This window comes from Phyllostomus hastatus, unplaced genomic scaffold (assembly GCF_019186645.2).
Source record: "Phyllostomus hastatus isolate PE091 unplaced genomic scaffold, TTU_PhHast_1.1 phas_scaffold_1066, whole genome shotgun sequence".
Taxonomy (NCBI): domain Eukaryota; kingdom Metazoa; phylum Chordata; class Mammalia; order Chiroptera; family Phyllostomidae; genus Phyllostomus; species Phyllostomus hastatus.
Window position 1 is genome coordinate 7,913,829 of NW_025334004.1, and position 8,570 is coordinate 7,922,398.

Here is an 8,570-nt window from a genome sequence, read left to right on the forward strand (position 1 = left end):
GTAGCACCCAATGCTTGTGCCTGTGCCACCAGACCTTCCCAGCAACCATAGTTTAGGATGGTCTCCTCACAAGCTGGCTGATTTGTCCCAGGAATTTGGAATTGTGAGCTAAAAGACAGAGACTGAGAGATCTTCACAGCTTCTTCACATCAATGGTATAGCTCTAGTCACAAGGTCTTTCTGCCTTCATTTCCCCAGGTATAAAATGTGGGCAGATAATAGTATCTACCTCACACAGCTGATGTAAGGATTGAATGAGTTAATACATGTGGAGTTCGTAGGGCAGTGACTGATACACACTAAGAGCTTCTTAAGTGTGACAGCTTTTCTTTTCTTTTTTTCTAATCGATTGATGAATGTATTTTTTAAAAGATTTTATTTATTTATTTTAGAGAAACAGGAAGGGAGGGAGAAAGAGGGGGAGTGAAACACTGATGTGTGAGAGATACATCAATTGGTTGCTTCTCACATGCCCCCAACCCGGGACCTGGCCTGCAACCCAGGCATGTGTCCTGACCAGGAACTGAAGTGGTGACCTTTCAGTCTGCAGGCCGGCACTCAGTCCACTGAGCCACTCCAGCCAGGGCTATTTAAAAAATTTTTTTTTAAATTGATTTTTACAGAGATATCAATTTGTTGTTCCATTTATTCATGCATTCTTTGGCTATGCCCTGATTGGGGATCAAACCCCCAACCTCAGTGTATTGGGATGACACTTTAACCAACTTAGCTACCAGGCCAGGGAAAGTCTGATAGCTTTTCATGTTGTTACTAACTCCTGCTGCTCAAGTCCCTAGAAATGACAAGGCTCTTGTCCTTCCTAAACCTCAGTGGTTTAACTTCTTGGCTTTCATGAGATGATACAGTGGTCTCCCAAAATATTCCTCTATGGCAGAATAATGGCCTCCTACATATATCCATGTTGTAACCCCTGGAATCTATGAATCTGCTACCTTACATAGTAAAAAGATGTGATTAAATTAAAGATTTTAGCATCAGGAGATAATCGTGGATTATCTGGGTGGGCCCAAGGGAATCACAAGGGTGTTTATAAGAGAAAGAGGAGGATGTAGGCTCAACAAGATGTGATGATGAGAGCAGAGTCAGAGAGATTGGAAGATGCAATGCTTCTGGTTTTGAAGATGGAGGAAGGGACCACAAGCAAAGAAATATAGGCAGTTTCTAGAATCAGAAAAAACAACAACAAAAAGGGAATGGATTTTCCCCTAGAGCCTCTAGAAGAAACGCAGAACTGCTGACACCCTATTTTTAATCCAGTGAGACCTATTTTGGATCTTTGGCCTTCAGAAATGCAAGATAATAAAATTGTATGGTTTAAACTACAAAATTAGCGGTATTTTGTTACAGCAGCAATAGCAGCAGCAGGAAACTTACACAAGACATAAACTAGGCAACTGGATTATGTTACTCATAATAAATGAACAAACAAACAAACAAACAAACAAACACTTTAACCACAGCAGCTCTACAGTTACTGAAAGTGTCTGAAGTATAGATAGTCTGAAGTCTCTGATGGATGTTTCTTCAGCTTCTTATAGCATCTATGAGGATCACCAGGTGGTACTGGTTTGAGGGGGGGTCTAAGGTAGATTTATTCACATGCCTGGCACCCTGGCAGGGACAATTGGAAGGCTAGGCCTTTCTCTCTCTCCATGTAGTATCAGGGATTCTCCACATGATCTTTCTAGCATGATAGCTGGACTTCATACATGGCAGCTCTGAGTTCTAAGACTGGGCATTACAAGAGAACCAGGCAAAAGCTGTAAGATTTCTTATGAGCTAATCTTATAGTTCCCAGAAAGTCACTTCCATCAAATTTTACTGGTTAAGAAGCAGTGTGTGGAGTCAGTTCCACCAAAAAAAGCATTTGGATAGGAACAAGGGAGGGATGCTTTTCCCAAAGCAAGACTGGAGATACTATTACCAGTGGTGGAGAAAGGATGCCAGGATCTAAACAGCTGGAGTCTTCTAAAGAAGCTATAGAAGCCAGCCAGTTGAGACTAGAGAAGAGCAACCTCCATAGCCAACTTACTGAAAAGAGTGAGTCTATAGCTTAAAGAAATAAAATATGCAAAGTAATGTTGAATGAATGTTGAAAACTACAGTTTCATTCTTTGTTTCATATTTAAATTACTTTTGTTCTGATAAAATAACAGTATCAAAATAAATAAAAATAGTCAAGATCCCACCACACTGGCACATAGTTTTGAGTTTTCTCTTTTCCTTCCAGTCCATAACTTTGGTATACATATTTTCCCACATGTTAACTAATTTGTCAATTGATGTTTAGGATACCCACACAACTGGGATAGTCTAAAGTATGGTGCCCTTATTTACCACTCCATGAAAGTTTAATATAAATTCAGTAAGCTTGTTGAGATTTTTCCTTTATTGTACAAACTGCAATAGTTTTAAAAGATTTTAAATAAACAATTTGCATATTACCTATTAGTCTTGGTTCATATACAGTCATGCTTTTTTTCAAAGTTGGAATCACATAGTTTTGCATTCCTTTTTTGTTATTTTTTAAATTATAGTTTATTGTTTATGCTATTACAGTTGTCCCAGTTTCCTCCCCTTTGTCCCCCTATATCCAGTACTCCCCACTACCTCAGGCAATCCCCACACTGTTGTCCATGTCCATAGGTCATGCATATGTGTTCTTTGGCTCCTCTATTCCCTATGTTGTACTTTATATCCACATGACTCTTCTGTAATTACCAATTTGTACTTCTTAATCCCTTCACATTTTTTGCCCATCCCCTGATGCCACTCCCATCTGGTAACCATCAAAATGTTCTCTATATCTATGATTTTGCTTCTGTTCTGCTTGTTTGTTTAATTTGTTTTTTAGATTCAATTGATGATAGATACATATTTATTGCCATTTTGTTGTTCATATTTTTGATATTCTTCTTAAAGAAGACCCTTTAACATTTCATATAATAATGGTTTGGTGGTGAGGAACTCCTTTAGCTTTTTCTTATCTGGGAAGCTCTTTATCTTTCCTTCAATTCTAAATGACAGTTTTATAGGTAGAGTAATCTTGATTTTAGGTCCATGCTTTTCATTACTTCGAATGTTTGTTGCCAATCACTTCCAGCCTACAAAGTTTCTTTTCAGAAATCAGCTGACAGTCTTACAGGAGCTCCCTTGTAGGTAACTCTCTGACTTTCTCTTGCTGCTTTTATGATTCTCTCTTTGTATTTAACCTTTGGCATTTTAATTATGATGTGTCTTGAGGTGGGCCTCTTTGGGTTCATCCTGTTTGGGATTTTCTGTGCTTCTTGGACTTGTATGTCTATTTCCTTCATCCAGTTAGGGAAGTTTTCTGTCATTTTTTCAAATAGTTTTCCAATTTCTTGCCCTCTCTTTTCTTTTTCATGCATCCCCATGATGCAAATGTTGGTACACTTGAAGTTGTCCCAGAAGCTCCTTACACTATCCTCATTTTGGGGGATTCTTTTTTCTTCTTGCTCTTCTGACTGGTTACTTTTGTTCCCTTATATTCCAAATCATTGATCTGATTCTCAGCTTCATCCACTTTACCTTTATTTCTCTGTAAATTGTTCTTTATTTCAATTAGTATGTCCTTTATTTCTGACTGGATCTTTTTTATGATGTTGAGATTCTCACTAAGTTAATTAAGCATCCTTGTAACCCGTGTTTTTAACTCTGCATCTAGTAGATTGCTTTTCTCCATATTGTTTAGTTCTTTTTTGGAGTTTTGCTCTGTTCTTTCATTTGGGCCATGTTTCTTTGCCTCCTCATTTGGTGGTTTCCCTGTGTTTGTTTCTATGTGTCAGCTAGAGCTGCTACATCTCCCAGGCTTGATAGAATGGCCTAATGTAGTAGGTGTCCTGTAGGATCCAGTGGCACAGCCTTCCCTATTACCCAAGCTGGGAACTCAAGGTGCACCCACCATGTGGGCTGTGAATACCCTCCTATTGTAGTTAAGCCTTGATCACTGCTGGCATATCCAAAGACAGCCACTGCCTCTGTTCTATCTGGTGCACATAGCCTAAGCTATAAAGAAATCTGCAGATGGCTACTACTTGTGCTGGGGTTGGAGATTACCAAGAGAGGCCAAACTATAAACCAATGCCAGCTGCTGCTAATGCCTAGCCTGGGTCAACTTAGTGAGAGGTATGGGGCTCACTAAAGCCAGATGCTGCTTGTTTGAGAGAATTTTAAAAAATCTGAAGCATGGGTCAAGACAAGCCATTTGTATGAACAAGGCACTGGAAACAGCTTGGGTAGGCCCAAAAGTAGACCAGCACTTCAGAAAATCATCAGGGTGGAGCAAACAGTGTGAGCCAGGTTGATGGAGTCTCAGATATGGCGCCAACCTGCCAGCTCTGTGGCTCTGTGAGGGCAGGGTTCAGGAGAGGAGCAATGGCCTTTGCCAGCATTTCTGTCTGGAAGAAAGCTGACTCCCCAGCTTTTGCCTTGATGCCAGATAATTCAGTTTCTCCCTGTGTGTCTCTGATACCTTTCAATCACTGCACTGGAGCTCAGAAGTAGTGAATCTGAGTAAGTCTGTGTATAGGCCCTTTAAGAGGAACTGCCTGGGATTCCAGAAGTTCCTGTCTTCCACAGCTTCAATCCTCGCAGGTTTTTACAGCCGGAAGTTACGGAGACTTATCCTTTTGACACTGGAAACCTGAGCTGAGGGGCATGGAGTGGGGCTTGGACCCCTCACTCCTGAGATATCCCTTCCAATTTTTATCTGCCACACAGATAAAAACAGCCCATTCCATGTCTCTGCCCTTGCTACCAGTGTCAATGTGATTTCTTCTTTAATTCCATAGTTGTAGGACTTCTATTCATCTCAATTTCTGGTGGTTGTGATTATGGTTGTTCTATAGTTTAGTTGTAATTTTGATGTGGTTGTGTAAGGAAGCAAGCCATGTTTACTTATGCCACCATCTTGACTAAAAGTCCTTTTTTTTTTTTTAATAACTGAATGCTAGCCCTGGCTGGCGTAGCTTAGTGGATTGAGCGCAGGCTGTGAACCAAAGTGTCGCAGGTTCGATTCCCAGTCAGGGTACATGCCTGGGTTGCAGGCCATGATCTCCAGCAACCGCACATTGATGTTTCTCTCTCTCTTTCTCTCTCCCTTCCCTCTCTAAAAATAAATAAAATAAAATCTTAAAAAAATAACTGAATGCTAACCATAATCTTTCGTTTTTCATTTAGGAAGTCTTGAAACCAATGTTTAATACTTATATAATATTCCATCTAGTGGTGAAGCATAATTTCCTAATGCTAACCTTTATTGTTAGGTTGTTCCCATTTCCAATTTTCAGGCACAAAATTTTACTCTTTTTCAAATCAGGCCAACCTAATTCCTAGAAATGAATCCTCAAAGCAATGATGGCCTTGACTAGTCTGAATGTGTCCCTATGCATGGCAAGCATTGCTGTATTCTGTCTAGTCCACATAAATTGAGCCTATGGTCATGCTACTGGCAATTAGACTGTACAAGCTTTCCACAACCTTGGCAGTACTGTGTATTATTTTTAAAAACAAAGCACAGTGAGGTGGTAAGAATGGATTTAATAGGCATAAAATGGTATCTGTCTTTCTTGAACTGTTTATTTTTCTACTGTTTTTTACCCCAGCTTTTCATTTAAAAATTTTTTAAACTTAGAAGTTAAAAGAATAATACATTAAACCTCATATCCTCTTTACCTAGATTCACCAATTGTCAGCATTTTGCTACATTTGCTTTTTCTCTCTTTCTCTCTCAGCATACACACACACACAATTTTTTTGCTGAACCACTTGAAAGTTGCAAACATCCTGACACATTATCCCTAAATACTCCATCATGTGTCTCCTACATAACCAAGAAGTCATTATCACACACACAAAAATTTAACATTGATACAAAACAGAATCTAATATATATTACATAAGCAAATTCCTCAATAATCCCAGTATGTTTTTTAAAGCTGATTTTTAAAATCTATGATTCAATTAAGGTTCACACATTGCATTTGTTTGTCACATCTCTTAGCTTTCTTTTAGACTAGAAAAGTGCCCGGCTGTATTTCTAACTCAGAGATTCATTCTTTTTCTTTCTTTTTTTTTTTGAAGAGTCCTGACTACTTGTTTCATAGTATATACCACATTGTGGTTTTGACACTTTGTAGCCTCATGATTAAAGTCAGATCAAACATTTTGGTTAAGAACACTATATATGCGGTGATGTATGTGTCCATTGTATCCTACCAGGACACACATAATGTCAGGTTGTCCAATTACTGGTCATGCTAAGTTTATCATGGGGTTAAAGTAGTACCTGTTGTAAAAGTACCTTTTCCCTTCAAAATTAATAAGTAATCCATGGAGGTGATACTTGGAGATTGTGTGAATATCATGTTCCACAACAACATTTCACCCAGAGTATCTGGGTTCTATTGACATGCTTTCCAATTGGTTATTACATTGGTGGATACTAAATGATTTCTAATTCAATTATTATTCCTCTTACATATTAGCTAATATTCTCTGTATAAATGAGCTATATCTCCTTTTAAAATTTCAACACAGTGTTATAATCCATTAGGGTTGTTGGTTTTTTGAGGGTCAAATTGTCCCAGATTTGGTTGGTAAGGACTACTTGAAGCTAACTCTTGTGCCCTTTTGAAAAGCTGCCATTAGTCTTTCAGCACTTCTTTGCTTTTTGGCATAAAAAGGCTTTATAGATTCACCTTGGGCTTTCACTGACCTAGACCTGGAATGAGCAGTTTCTCTTAGGAAACCTGATTCCTTTCAGTGGGATAGTAAACAAAATCTGGATGTCAGTTATGCTCACTGCTACTGGGGTATCACTGCTTTTAAGTCCTGTCTATGGAAAGACTATAATGTCTGTATGTGTGTGTGTACATATATAAATCTATAAGAAATCATGACTTTACACTGACACCTTCAATTCAAATGTAACACCACATAGTTCTTCTTCACCTTCCCCTATTACACATTTGTATTTCCCTTATAAAACAGTGAGTATCTTGGTCCCCCAAAATATCAATATATTTCCTCTCATACAATATACACAAAACACACAGTTATGTCAATATTACTACCAAAATAAAACCTACCAAGTAAAATTCAAGACTCTCTTGAAGGTGTTTTTCTTAAAATATAACTCACTAAAGATAACTATTAGGGTATTATGCTCAAATATTTTTGGATTAACTTCTTTTTTTGTATGGGTATGCTATCAATTTGATATTTGTTTACATTCAATTTTGCAGTTTGTTTTTTAACCATCTCTATTTAATTTTATTTTTTAAAATGCAGAACTATACATTAAATATGATAGACTATTATTTTTTTGGCTGTCAGTGAACTATGCCTTCTGGTTTTAGTGCATTGTGTGGCCTTCTCTCACATTGATACTGGACATAGCCACATGACTTACATTGTTTACTGGGTCTCTATTAAGCATGAGTAAGCCAAGGCTCTTGCACTGGGATTTGTCTGCTGAGAACAGTCCTTGTTAGAACTCAGCTATCAAGCTGTAAGGAAGTCCAGGCTATCTTGCTGGAGATAGTGACCATGTAGAACGACTCCAGAAAATGAGATACCATATGGAGACAGATGCCAAGTGGAAGAGAACTGAGGCACCCCAATGAAGCTTCCAGCTTAAGGCAGCCATGTCAGTGATGCCACCTAACACCACATGAAGCAAAAGAACCACTCCAAGATCATGAGAAATTGTCAACTGTCTTTAGCCACTAAGTATGGGATGTTACCCTGTAATAAATAACAAAACAAAAGGTATACCTAGAGAAGTTTTAATCCCACTTTTCCAGTTGTATATTATTGTATAAAAACTATCCAAAAACTTTTTATTATTATTATTATTATTATTATTATTATTATTATTATTATTATATCTCATGATTTATTGGGTCAATAATTCAGAAAAGGCTCAGCAAGGAAACTGACTCTGCTCTACAACGTCTGAAGTCTTAGCTAAGATAATTTGAATGCTGGAGGCTGAATCAGTTGGGGGCTGTTTGAGCATCTCTCTCTTTCTCTCTGTGTCTCTCTCTTTTTCCCTCTGTCCCCCTTTCAGATAGATAGACAGACAGACTGATAGATACGGCTTATCCACATGACTAACTTAGGCTTCCTAGCAATATGACAACTTCATGGTTGTTGCTTCTTACATGGCATTTCAGGGCTCCAAGAGTGGGCATTCCAAGAGACAGGACATGGAAGCGCTCATTCTCTTAAGGCCAAACCTGCAAACTGGCACAGTGTTACTTCCACTGAATTCTGTTGCTCAGAGTAGTCACAGAATCTGCCTGTATTCAAGGGATAGGAGCATTAGACCCCACCTCTTGATGGGAAGATGTCAAAGAATTTGTGGATATCTTTAATCTTCTATATCAACCCTGTACTTTTCTTCTTCTCTTATCTTGCCTTAATCTGCTTAGACTGCTATAACAAAGTACTATAGATTGACTCACACTTTGAAAGAATTATTCTGGCTGCAGTGTGGAAAGTACATGGTAGGAGGCAAGAACAGA